At 42.5% G+C, this 13496-nt stretch overlaps 1 long non-coding RNA gene across 2 annotated transcripts; it reads left to right on the top strand.

Annotated features, from left to right (window-relative positions):
* Positions 59 to 2969, top strand: LOC102160506. 2 transcript variants are annotated; one of them, XR_002343537.1, is made up of 3 exons: positions 59 to 186; positions 497 to 1355; positions 2390 to 2969. It is a non-coding gene; the product is annotated as an uncharacterized LOC102160506 (long non-coding RNA). The 2 variants fall into 2 exon arrangements; XR_002343536.1 differs by lacking the exon at positions 2390 to 2969 and having other exon boundaries at positions 87 to 186; positions 497 to 1870.

Consider the following 13496-nt stretch of genomic DNA (forward strand, 5'->3'; position numbering starts at 1 on the left):
CACGCCCCAGAGTTCCAAGCTTAGCCGGCGGCCAATCAGAGTTGCCCAGGTGGGCCGGAGAGTCTTCTTCCTTGTTCCGCGCGTTCGGAGCGCGCTGCGGTGGCGTTGGTGCCCTCTGCTCCCCGACTCTTAGGCGATTTACACTGGAAATTGGGGGTCAGGGGAGGAAGATTGTAGGTCTAATTGGTATGTTTTAATATTTGGACTGCGGGCCCCGGTTTCATCTTTCGAAAGCTGAGCGGTCAGGCGTTCTCAAGGCTGTATACTTGCAAATCCATGACTGACTACTGCGGAGTAACCGAACCTCCTGAATTCAGTTTTAAGATTCTTTGGAAGGGATGATAGTACCGCACTCCTTCGTGTGATTCCAGTGCAGTCTTTCTGCCCTCTGTCCGGCTAGAGATCTTATTATTTGAGCCTAAATTTATTCAACCGTAAGGTCAAGATAAACATCTTGCTGGGCTAAATTTTTTTTTTTTTTTTTTTTTTTTTTTAGCATTTAAGAGCTACTGTATCTGTAGTGCCATTCGTTACCTGATTGCTTTCTTCCTACTGGAGTTCTTCCATTCTGCGGTGCATTCCGAGTGATAGCCTTGGGCGAGGCATTGAAGGGAGGTAGAGGGAAGAAGGTGGTGGGTGCGCGAATGAGTCAGAACCCGTGTCATCTTTCAAAAGCTACTGTTCACCTAGAGAAGAAGCATGGTGAATTTGGGAGTCAAGAGAAGACAACAAAAGCTACTGAAGTTTCTGCAGGTTCATGGACTTGGCAGTTTTACCGACAGAGAACAGCCTGAGTATATATAGAAGCAGGGAAGATCAAGTCTGTTAGAGGGTAAATCTAGTTGACAGGAGCCAGGAGATATGCTTATGGAGGAGTAATGACTAGATAGGAATTGGGCTATTTAAGTGCCTGGAATGCCAAGATGAAACATAAGGAATTTGATGACATTTAAGCCTAAGGGTTACATAATTTCGTCTATGACCCCAAAGTTACCTTAAGATGCTAATGTTTGGAATATTCTCTGGCTCCAATTCGTTCTTCACAGGGCGTTGCTAGAGTCATCCTTCCAAAAGTGCAGCACTCCCTGCTCAAAACCTGTGATGACTCATGTGGTGATACCCTAATTGCCAAAATCCAGTGACCTTTTTCATTCTCCATGCTATTTGATTTCTCATTGTGGCACTTTTTATCATTTACGCTTTCCTAGAAACTGTTGAAGTAGGAAGTTTGAAGGCAAGATTAATTTCAGTGGCTTAAACACAGAGGGGAAAGGGATGAGACAGAAATCTTGGGGAACATCTACAGCTGGATGAAGTTGAACCAGCAGGAGAGAGGACAAGCAGAGAAGTAGAAGGTAAATGGAGACATAGTGTAAGGAAAGATAAATGAGAAGTAAATGAATGATTGGAGTGATTAATATTTAGAATGGACAATATATAAGTGATCATTCTGTTTAGTTCCTTTATTTTATGTTGGAGGGCTAAAGCTTTTGGAAGTGGTTTAAACTTAGTAGATTTTTTTTTTTTTTAGGGCCGGCTGCACCTGTGGCATACAGAAGTTCTCAGGCTAGGGGTGGAATCAGAGCTGCAGCTGCTGGCCTACCACACAGCAATGCCAGATCCCAGCCATCTGCATGCTATATGGCATCTCAAGGAAATGCCCAATCCTTAAACCATGGAGTAAGGCCCGGGGTCGAACCCATGTCCTTATGGATACTTGTCAGGTTCGTTAACTGAACCATAATGGGAACTCCAGATCTTGTTTTTCCGTACATTAGTTTATACAAACTTACTTCCCAAGGGAAATAGATGATCCCACTCTCTAAAGACTCACCAAGTTTAAAATAAAATGAAAAAAAACTTGAACTCATTTTTTCCTTTATGTGTTTTTTGCCTTGATGAAAAGTTTATTGAGTTTACCCAGTAACACTAATTGCCAAATCCTAATTGCCTAAATCTTTTAAAATTCATTTATCCCTAGACTCTGAGTAAAGAGCTTAGTAGAGAGGTTGAAGTTTGATAATAAAAGTTTCAGTGGCATCAAATGAAGTATCAAACCAGGTATTGGGATAAAGTGCTTGGCATATTCGGTGAATCCCTAAAGCAATCTGAATATATAAGTATTATCCCCATTTAAAAAGTTATATTTAGGAGTTCCCTGGTGGCTCGGCAGGTTGAGGATCTGGTGTTGTCACTGCTCTGGCGAGTTTAATACCTGGCCCAGGAACGTCCATATGCTGCAGGTGTAGCTTAAGTTATATTTAACCTGGGTATACTACACTGTACATAGGATAAAACTGAGAAGTTTGGTTTGTTTTAGTCTTTTGGGGCTGTAGCAAAATACCACAGACTGGGTAGCTGATTAACAAAAGAAATTTATTTTTCACAGTTCTAGTGTTCTGTAGAGTCCAAGACCAAGGGACAGTCCTCTTCCTGCTTCATGGATGGCCCCACGTTGCTGAGTAATCACAACTTTAGAAGGATGAGGAAGCTCTGTGAGGTCTCTTTTGTGAAAGCACCAACCCCATTCATGAGAGCTCTACCCTCATGACTTAAGTACCTCCCAAAGGCCTTACCTCCTAATACCATCACCTTTGGGGATAGAATTTTGAGGGAGACTTCTAGACCTCAGTACTGATTAAACTGTCACCACAAGCAAGATAACAGTCATACGTCACCCCAGTTCTCCTGTCTCCTTTTGCAATCCAGTCTCTCTCCACCTCCATCCCCAGCAACCACTTTCTGTCAATATAGACTAGTTTGCATTTTCTTGAATTACAATAAATAAATGCAATCATATGCAGGTTCCCTTTTCACCTGGCTTCTTTGACTCAGAATAATACTGATACTCAGTCTTGTTGCTGGTACCAACAGGTTGTATGTGTTTTCTTTTTCTTTTTTCTTTCTTTTTTTTTTTTTTAATCATACTACTGACTTTATATTTATTTATTTTTTTGTCTTTTCTAGGGCCGCTCCCGTGGCATATGGAGGTTCCCAGTCTGGGGTCTAATTGGATCTGTAGCCGCCAGCCTACACCAGAGCCACAGCAACGCAGGATCCGAGCTGTGTCTGCAACCTACACCACAGCTCAGATCCTTAACCCACTGAGCCAGGCTGGGATCGAACCCACCACCTCTTGGTTCCTAGTCAGATTCCTTAACCACTGTGCCATGACGGGAACTCCTCTTTTTTTTTTTTTTTCCACAACCACACCTATGGCATATGTAAGTTCCCAGGCTAGGGGTTAAATCCAAGCTGTACCTAAGGCTTAGGCCACAGCCATGGCAATACTGGGTATCTGAGTCACATCTGTTATCTAAGCTGCAGCTTGCAGCAACACAGGATCCTTAACCCACCGATTGTATTTGTTTATCCAGTTGTCTGTCGTTAGGCATTTAGATTTCTAATTTTTGGGCTATTACAAATAAAGTAGCTATGATAATACATTTATTGAGTTTTTGTGCAGACATTTTTGTTTCGCTTGGCTAAATACCTAGACATCAAGTGACTAGGTCATATGATAGGTATATGTTTAACTTTTAAAGAAACAGACAAACTGTTTTCCAAGGTGACTTTACTATTTTACATTTCCATCATCAATGGGTGAGTGTTCCAGTTGTTTCTTGTCCTCATCAATACTTGATGTGATGGATTTAAAAAAAAATTTCTGGAGTTCCCGACGTGGTGCAGTGGTTAACGAATCCGACTAGGAACCATGAGGTTGCGGGTTGGATCCCTGACCTTGCTCAGTGGGTTAAGGATCCGGTGTTGCCGTGAGCTGTGGTGTAGGTTGCAGACGCGGCTCGGATCCTGCGTTGCTGTGGCTCTGGCGTAGGCTGGCGGCTACAGCTCCAATTTGACCCCTAGCCTGGGAACCTCCAAATGCCGTGGGAGCGGCTCAAGAAATGGCAAAAAAAAAATAAATAAATAAATAAATAAATATAAAAAACAATTTCAGTCATTCTAAAGTGTGCATGGTGGTACCTCATTGTGGCTTTAATTTACATTTCCCTTATGACTAATGATGCTGAACATCATTTCAGGAGCTTATTGGCATTCATGTCTCTTCCGTTGTAAAATAACTTCATCCCTTTTGCCCATTTCCTTATGTGGTTGTTTTAGTATTTGTTGAGATGGAAAACTTTTTTACATGATCTGGGTAAAGTCCTTTGATAACATGTGTTGCAAGGATTTATCACACAATCTGTGCCTTGCCTTTTAATTTTATTAATGGTGTTTTTCAAATAGCAGTTTTTTTAACTTTAATGAAGTCTCAATTATCACATTTTTGTTTTATGATTTGTGCTTTTTTGCCCTAAGCACTGCCAGTCTTAAGGTTGAAATGATATCCTCTTAACGTTTTCTGAAAGTTTTATATAGTTCAGGGTTTATGGTGGCCCTTCAGTATTCATGGGAGATTTGCTCCAGGACCCCCTGCAGATACCAAAATCCATGGATGTTCAGGTCCCTTTTACAAAATGGCATAATGTTTGCATATAGTCTCTGCACATATTCCTTTATTTTATTTTATTTTTTTGTCTTTTTGCCATTTCTTGGGCTGCTCCCACGGCATATGGAGGTTCCCAGGCTAGGGGTCGAATCGGAGCTGTAGCCACTGGCCTATGCCAGAGCCACAGCAATGCGGGATCCGAGCCGCGTCTGCAACCTACACCACAGCTCACGGCAACGCCGGATCCTTAACCCACTGAGCAAGGGCAGGGATCAAACCCGCAACCTCATGGTTCCTAGTCGGATTCGTTAACCACTGCGCCACCACGGGAACTCCCATTACAAATAATTTTTGATGAAAAATCACCAAGTCTATTTGGCCTAACTTGGAAGAAGTTCAAGGAATCAAGTTACAAAGTTACAATGCTATAACAAAACTCCTATCAGATTGATCCATTCATTTATACAAATAAGGTTTGTCAGCACATATATATGTATAAAAATGAAAAAATAAGGGTAGTATTGATGCGATACTGTGTCTTAAAAATCAGTAATATTCTTTTTTATTATTTTTTTGGGGGGGGGCTTTTTTTTTTTTTTGCTATTTCTTTGGGCCGCTCCTGCGGCATATGGAGGTTCCCAGGCTCGGGGTCGAATCGGAGCTGTAGCCGCCAGCCTACGCCAGAGCCACAGCAACGCGGGATCCAAGCCGCGTCTGCAACCTACACCACAGCTCACGGCAACGCCGGATCGTTAACCCACTGAGCAAGGGCAGGGACCGAACCCGCAGCCTCATGGTTCCTAGTTGGATTCGTTAACCACTGCGCCACGACGGGAACTCCAAAAAAAAAAATCAGTAATATTCTTAAACAGCTATATGTACTGATTGTTTAAAAAGGCTTATCTCATTAAAAGATATATTTCCAATAAAATGTTACTTTTGTATTTAATAATCACATTAATATTTATAATATATGCTATTTTGATCAGTTGTGCATTAATAGTAACTGTTAAAACAGTCATATAGGAGAAAAAAGTTGTGTTTTTTCCTCACTGCTCCACAGCATATGGAGTTCCCTGGCCAGGAATCAGATGTGAGCTGCAGTTGCAACCTACTCTGCGGCTGTGGCAACGTTGGATCCTTTTAACCTACTGTGCCAGGCTGGGGATCAAATCTGCATCCTGCTGCTGCAGAGATTTCACTGATCCTAACGTGCTACAGCAGGAACTGCAAATGTTTCAATTCTTAGAGTTTTATAATCCTAGGAAATGTTTTAAAAGCTTTTTTATTTCTTTCTTCTTTTTTTTTTTTTTTTCTTTTTTCTGGGGGGACTGCACACGTGGCACATGGAGGTTCCCAGCCTAGGGGTCTAACTGGGGCCAGAGCCACAATTGCTGGCCTACACCACAGCCACAGCAATTCGGGATCCAAGCCTCTTCTGCAGCCTACACCACAGCTCAAGGCAACGCCGGATCTTTAACTCACTGAGCAAGGCCAGGGATCAAACCTCATGGTTCCTAGTCGGATTGTTTCTGCTGTGGCCGTGACGGGAATTCCAGCTTTTTTCTTTAACATGCATAGTTCTGTTTAGAGAGACGTGTGATGTTAAAACAGCACAACTCAGACTGGGACTTGAACACAATTGTCTTTTAATTAAAATCAAACACATCAGATATTAGCATTTAACTGAAATGCAGGTTTTTAATGTCTCAGCGTAGAAGGAATTCAGTGAGAGGCAAAGGGAGTAGGTAAGAAGTAGACTTACTGAGAGACAGAGACTGTGGGCCATCTTAAACTAGAGAGGCCTGGAAGACACATATTCCATAGACAGTGCAGTCTAGCTCAAAAGGCAAAAGGGTGGCTTGAAATCTGGGGTGGTCAGTTTTTATGGCTGGGTAATTTCATAGGCTAATGAGTGGGAAGATTATTCGGACTATTTTGAGGGGGAGGGGAGAAAGGGGCAGGGATTTCCAGGAATTGGGCCCCTCATCACTTTTTGGCCATTTACAGTCGCTTCAGAACCTTCCCGGCGCCAGTGGGTGTGTCATTTAGCTAATGTCTTACAATGAGCACATAATGAGACTCAAGGTCCCCTCCCTGGGAGTTGAATCTTTTGCCATCCTGGACCCAACTTATGTTGCATCTTCAATGGCTCTGTCACTCTTTCAGGGTTGCCCCCTTCACTCCTGTTTCAGTGTGATCACTAGAAAACGTGTGAGCATAAAAATATGACATTTGGAAAAAAATTTGTAAGTGGAATGGAAATGCTAGATAAAGGAAGAAAGGATGATATAACATTTCTCACTTCAAAAGGAGCTTTTTCATGTCTTTTTAAAAATGGTTAGTGGTATCAGCTGTAGTATTAAATTTCATTGAACACCATTAAAAAATGGTATAAGTATTATTTTCAAGTGTCAACAACACATAGAAAATTATATCCAAGGAGTTCCCTTGTGTTGCAGTGGGTTAAGGATCCAGCATTCTCACTGCAGCAGCTTGGGTCGCTGCTGTGATGCAGGTTTGATCCCTGGCCTGGGAACTTCTGCATGCCCTGGGCATGGCCAAAATAATAAAATACATATTAAAAAAAAGAAAATTACTGCTGAGACCAGCTCAGCAGGATGGGGCTGAAGAATGGGTGCTGTGAAACTTAAGGAAAAAAGTTAACATAAAACAAGACACAGAGACATTTATCTTAAGTAAGGGTGGGAACTGGGGGACTCAAGGTCTCAGGGACCAAGAGCTCTGCCTCAAGAAACCACACTGCTTTTATTATGCTCTTTAGGATTATGTCAAGTGAGGAGGGGGCTATAGGCGGAGGACATAGGGTTTTTTTAATTATTATTTTATAAGTTCTTTTATTATTTTAAAAGTCACATAGCTGGTAGATGATTAAGCTTTTACTCTGACCTTTAGGCATTTAACAGTCATTAGCATTTGAGGAAGCTTGGCCTTAGCTATCTATGCATAGCATTTCTGAGAATCCTCACTGTGCTTTGCAAACGGCACACCTATCTGCAACAACCCGAAGGCCTAGGTTTGGACCTTGACTCTCTTCTGCTCAAGACCGCTTATAAACCACTTAGGGCCATGAGGTTCCTCTTATTCTTTAGAGGACATATCATGCTGTGCAAACAGCGTGCCAGTCTTCACAGGTCCGGCATGCTTAGACCAATGCATTAGGTCCTCATTCAGCTGACCCTATGAATAACTTACGCCTTTAGGTCTTTGTGCTTAAGCTTAAGTCATTCACCAGCACTGCGACTGTTTTTCAAGCAGGAAGATGGGGGAAAGTAAAGCAGGACAAGATGGAGTTTTCAGCAGAGAGGCAAAGAAAATATTGTAGAAACATGTCTCGTGACAAATTACATCTATTACAACCGTTTAAGCATTTGATGAAAATTTTGATATCAATTAAAAATGCGTGGGGAGTTCCCCAGTGGTCTAATGTTTAGGAATTGGCACTTTCACCACTGTGGCCTGGTTTCAATCCCTGGTCTGGGAACTGAGATCCCACATTAAGCCGCTACACCCTACAGCCCCCCGGCCCCCCAAAAAAAGTCAGATCAAGCGAGTTGCTGTCGTGGCTCAGCAGGTTAAGAACCTGACTAGAATCCATGAGGATGCAGGTTCAAGCCAGATGGCTCAGATCTGGCGCTGCTGTGGCTGTGGCACAGGCTGGCAGCTGTAGCTTAGATTTGACCCCTAGCCTGGGAATTTACATATGCCATGGGTGCAGCCCTTAAGAAAAAAAAAAATCAGGAGAGCAAGAAGCCAAGCCACAAACTTGGAAGAAATATCAGACACAGCTGATAAAGGACTATTATCCAAACTATACGAAGAACCAACAACTCAGTAAGAAAATGAACAATCTAATTAAAAAAGGAGCAAAAGACTTGAACAGACGCCTCACCAAAGAAGATATACAGGTGGCAAGTAAGCATATGAACAGATGTTCAACATCATGTCTTTAGAGGACTACAAATTTAAAAAATGAAATACCACTATACATCTATTAGAACGGCCTATACCGAGAACACCGACACCACCAAATGTTGATGGGGATGAGAAGCAGCAAGAACTCGCATTCATTGCTGGTGGAAATGCAAAATGCTGTACTCACGGTGGAGGACAGCTTGACAATTTCTTACAAAGCTAAACATACTTAAGGATTCTGATCACAATTACAATGCGTCTCGGGGGAGGTATTTCTCCACACCATCAAGCAATGTTCCAGACACAAACTTGGGTGTCTTACAATTTAAGTCAATGTGACACTCTGTACCTGGAGATAATATAAGATCCCACAGGTTAAGAGATCTGTTCTATAAGACTGCCCACCCCCAGCCCTCAGTAAGACACTGGTCACCCGTCTAAGCTGTCACCTGTATTTGTGAGCAACTAGCTATACAGATTATAGATTCCAATGACCCCCTCCTCACATGTATTAATTTGTCACAGTGGCTCACGACTCAGAGAAACATTTTACTTACTAGGTTACCAGTTCATTAGGAAAGACTAGAACTCAGGAACAGCCAGGTGGGACAGACACACAGAGCAAGGTCTGGCTAAGCGGTGCGGAGGTTCCATGCCTTCTCATAGCTCGTCAAACCCCCTCGTGTGCACCAACCCAGTAGCTCTCTGAAACTCGCCTTTTTTACTTTTTATGGAAGCTTCATTATGTAAGTATGTTGACTAAATCATCGGGCCAGTGGAGATCCATGTACCTTTCAGCCCCTTTCCCCTCTCCAAGCATGGGGTGGAGGGGGGAGGACTGAAAGTTAAACCCTCTAATCCTGTCAACCAGCACCTACCCTTAGGTGCTTTACAAAAATCACCTCATTAACATAAACCCAGCTTCTGGGAAGAGGGCGTGTGATGAAGAACAAAACATACAATTCACACTTATGGCTCTAAAGGGTTTTCAGGAACAGAGGTCAAGAGACCAAATACTTTGTGAGATGCTCCCACTGCTCAGGAAATTCCAAGGGTTTTGGGAACTGTGAGCCAGGAACCTGGGACAAAAACCAAATATGTAAGCAGATAAAACCAGCCAGTTTTTTTGGCCTAAACCATTTTGGGATCTAAGTCTGGCCAATGCGTGCCCTTGAACAGGTCTCAGTAATTAATTAGTGATCTTAAGGGAAGTAAAGAATGTAGGAACAGAGGGAAAGCAATTGAGAAATGATAGTTCAGCATTAAAACAAAGTTCTAGTTCCTCCTCAATGTTATTCAGAACAGTCTGATACGGTCTTTGAGTTCTGCAGGAATCTAGGCCCACATCCAGGTAGGGGACGCAATGATGAGTTGACCCTTCCAACTTCAATCAACTAAATCCTGGAATCTGTCCAGCTTTGTTCCAATTCTATGCTGAATTCTCCTCTGCTCAAGTCCCTTCCTGAATATGCATACATTCTTAGCTTAAAAGTTCCCCAGCTTTGCTGTTTGAGGAGTCACTGCTTTCTGAAAGATCTTTGGTGTTCTCCTTACATGATGAAAGTAATAATAAATCTTTCCATCTTAAGCTCTTTGGCTTGGTTGTGTCTTTTGGCTCAACATCCAGCAAGAAACAAGCCCAGTTTTCAAGTAGCAAATATATAAGAAATATATTTTGGTTATCTGAAGTACTAAATATTTCTTTCTTTTTTTTGCCTTTTTTCTTTTTTAGGGCCACACCCAGGGCACATGGAGGTTCTCAGGCTAGGGGTCTAATTGGAGCCGTAGCTGCCAGCCTACACAGCAACATGTGGATCAGAGCCACATCTGCGACCTACACCACAGCTCAAGGCAACACCTGATCCTTAACCCACTGAGTGAAGCCAGGGATCAAACATGCATCCTTGTGGATACTAGTCAGGTTCTTAACCTGCTAAGCCACAATGGGAACTCCACAACATCTTAATACTTTTTTAATTGAGATATAATTGAAAGAAATCATTGTTTTATTATTTACAGTATTTTTCTTTTTAAAGAAATACTGGCATTTATCTCATGTCCTGGAAACAGGACTCCAAGGGTAAGAGTGCATTCCAAAGAGACATGAAGGAAAGTAGTATGGTTGGGGTCCCCATGGCACCCCCCCCCCAGGATAACTCACTAGAAGCACTAGCTGGGCTCAGCCTGTGGTGTTGCTCATGTTAACCCACCTTTATTACAGGGAATCTCAGCCAAGAACTCAGAAAGGTGGAGGAAACATCATTTTTTCCTCCCCTTTAGTATGATTCTATTTATACAGGATACCTAGAATAGTTAAATTTATAGAGATGGAAAGTAGAAGGGTGGTTGCCAGGAGCTGGAGGAGGGAGCTGGAAGTTACTGTTGAGTGGATACAGATTTTCAATTGAGCGGATGGAAAAGTTCTATAGGTGAATGGTGGGGATGGCTGCACAACAATGTACTTAAGGCCATGCACTGTCCACTTAAAAATGGTATGTTTTGTGTGTATTTTACCACAATTTTAAAGATCTAAAGAGGGAGTTCCTGTCATGGTTCAGCAGAAACGAATCTGATTAGGAACCATGAGATTGTGGGTTCGATCCCTGGCCTCGCTCAGTAGGTTAAGGATCCAGTGTTGCCGTGAGCTGTGGTGTAGGTCGCAGACATGGCTTGGATCTGGCGTTGCTGTGGCTCTGGCATAGGCCTGCAGCTATAGCAATTTGACCCCTAGCCTGGGAACCTCCATATGCCATGGGTGTGGCCCTAAAATACAAAAGACAAAGAAAGAAAGAAAAAACTTTAGGAGTTAATAAATGATCTGTAAGATTCCTGGATTTAGAGGTTTTGCTTTGCCTGCTGGTTGACTCATTTATGAAATTGAAGTCTCATGTCCTGCTCCAACTCGCTCTCCAAATTTGCCCGTTTCATCTTTCTCCTGGTCTCCTGCTCTCTCCAAGCCTGAACATCATCCTTGGCTCTATCCATGTCCACCCTCCAGACATTTGGACAGTCACCAAACCTGGACCTCTTCAAGCTGTCTGTTGCACCTGTTCCTTCCCACGGCCAATATAGCAACTGATCCTTTGTCATCTCCTTTTCTCTTCATACCTAATTTTACCTTCCTCCACCAGATTCTAAGTGCCACAGAGATACAGGCACTTAGATAGACACATCTCTTAGATAAATATCTGTTTTCAAAATGAGTTTTAAGTCAAATAGACTTTAAATCCTGATCGACTATTACTCTCTAATCTTTGGAAATCTACTTACCTTCTCTGTCAACTTTTTCAGTTGAAAAATGAGAAATAAATAAGATTATCTATTCACTAAGTATGTATGGTGTACCTATTATGGACCAAGTGCTGGCTTGAGTGAGAAAGACAGAGAAAGGTTTTCTCTTACAGCTCTTCTGTTCCAGCAAGTATAAATGTCTGACATGAAATAAGTGACCAGAAGTTATCCCAGATGCCGCTTTGAGCCTGATGTTCAAAATAGTATGAAATATTTGAAGGGGGCCTAAAAGAGGGTGATTGTATTTTGAATGTAAAAGGAATGCCCACAGTTCATGGTTAAGAGGAAGGTTAAGGTGCACAAAATCTTTGACCCACCTATGGAGAAGGAAGTTCTATTCTCTTTTTGAATCTGGTTGGATTTGGTGTTTTCACCAATGACTGGAATACTAAAATGTTTCAGGCCTGGACGTTAAGTAACTGGCAGCTTCTGGTACAGAGAGGGAGACACTCTTCCAAATGGAGATTTCCTTTAAAAATGTAAACTTCCATTTTAAAAGGGTTGACTTCTATTGTGTTTTCTGAGATTCTCCTGTGTCTGCTGTTTCTTTAAACAATTAGCTCGAAACAGTATTTATCCCAAAGAAACATATTTTGGGGTGCCATATTCTGCTCCCCTTTGTTGACTGAAAAAAATATGCAAAATGTAAACACGGAGAGTAAGTTTTATTGGTGGCAAAATGAGACTATAGCCTGGGAGGCAGCATTTCAGAAAAGTCTGAGAAACCAAAGAGGTGGGGGGGGGAATGTTAGCACAGATGTGATTTTGGTGAAGCTGGGGAGGTACCTGCAACCAAGCAAACATTTTTACAAAAAGGAGCAGACATCACCATGAAGGATTTTAGTGCTTTTCTGGATAGCAGGAGATGCAAGAATTGGGCTCATAAAATCTTCTGAAAATATCTAACTGAAGCCCTGTTCTGCCACTTTTCCCAGAGCAGAGTGCCTCACCCCTGATCCCACCCTGAGCTCCTTTCAGGGAGTGTGGAGGGTCGGGCAGCTGTGGCAGCTCAGGAGTCAATCTGTGCAGAGGCAGATGGAAGTGCCAGTCTCAGTTCAAACCTTCATTCCTGAAACTTCCCCAGAAGTTGAGTTGGTAGGTTGTTCTGATGCTGGGTAGCTGTAGGGTGGTCATGGCCTGCAGTGGCTTGCAGTAGGAACTCAGCTCCCCGACCAGGGACTGAACCCTGGCTGCAGCTGTAACAGCACTGACTCCTAACCTCTAGACCACTGGAGACTAGGTGCTGGGAGCAGGGCCTTGACTTTTGTTCTGCTTTGAAGAAAGAATTCGGTAAAGAGATAAAAAGTAGTAAGGCAAGTAAAGTGCTTCTTAGGAGGGAAGATACAGGCAGAGAAAGAAGAGGCAGGCAGAAAGAGAGCGAGCCAGCACTGGGCACTTTTGGAGCAGTTGAAATCAATTATACCTTTGAGGTTCCAGGTCTCTGTGAAGTTGACAAAACATACACGATCCTTTTTGTGCATGCATAGTTTGTGGTGTGTGTGGGGGTGTCTTCTTGACCTCAAGAAATTGGGTCTATTTACAAAACGGAAATTATGGTCTGTTTGTTTTTTATCCATTCTTGCTTGCCATTACTATTTATTTTTTTGCTGGCTTACACCACAGCCAAGCCACATCTGTGACCTATGCTGCAGCTGTGGCAATGCTGGATCCTTAACTCACTGAGCAAGGCCATGGGTTGAACCTACATCCTCAAGGATACTAGTCAGGTTCTTAACCTGCTGAGCTATAATGGGACAAAAGGAACTCCCATTTTTTTTTTTTTTTTTTTTCCTTTTGTGGCTTGAGGTATGTGTAAATT

This window comes from Sus scrofa, chromosome 4 (assembly GCF_000003025.6).
Source record: "Sus scrofa isolate TJ Tabasco breed Duroc chromosome 4, Sscrofa11.1, whole genome shotgun sequence".
Classification (NCBI taxonomy): Eukaryota; Metazoa; Chordata; class Mammalia; order Artiodactyla; family Suidae; genus Sus; species Sus scrofa.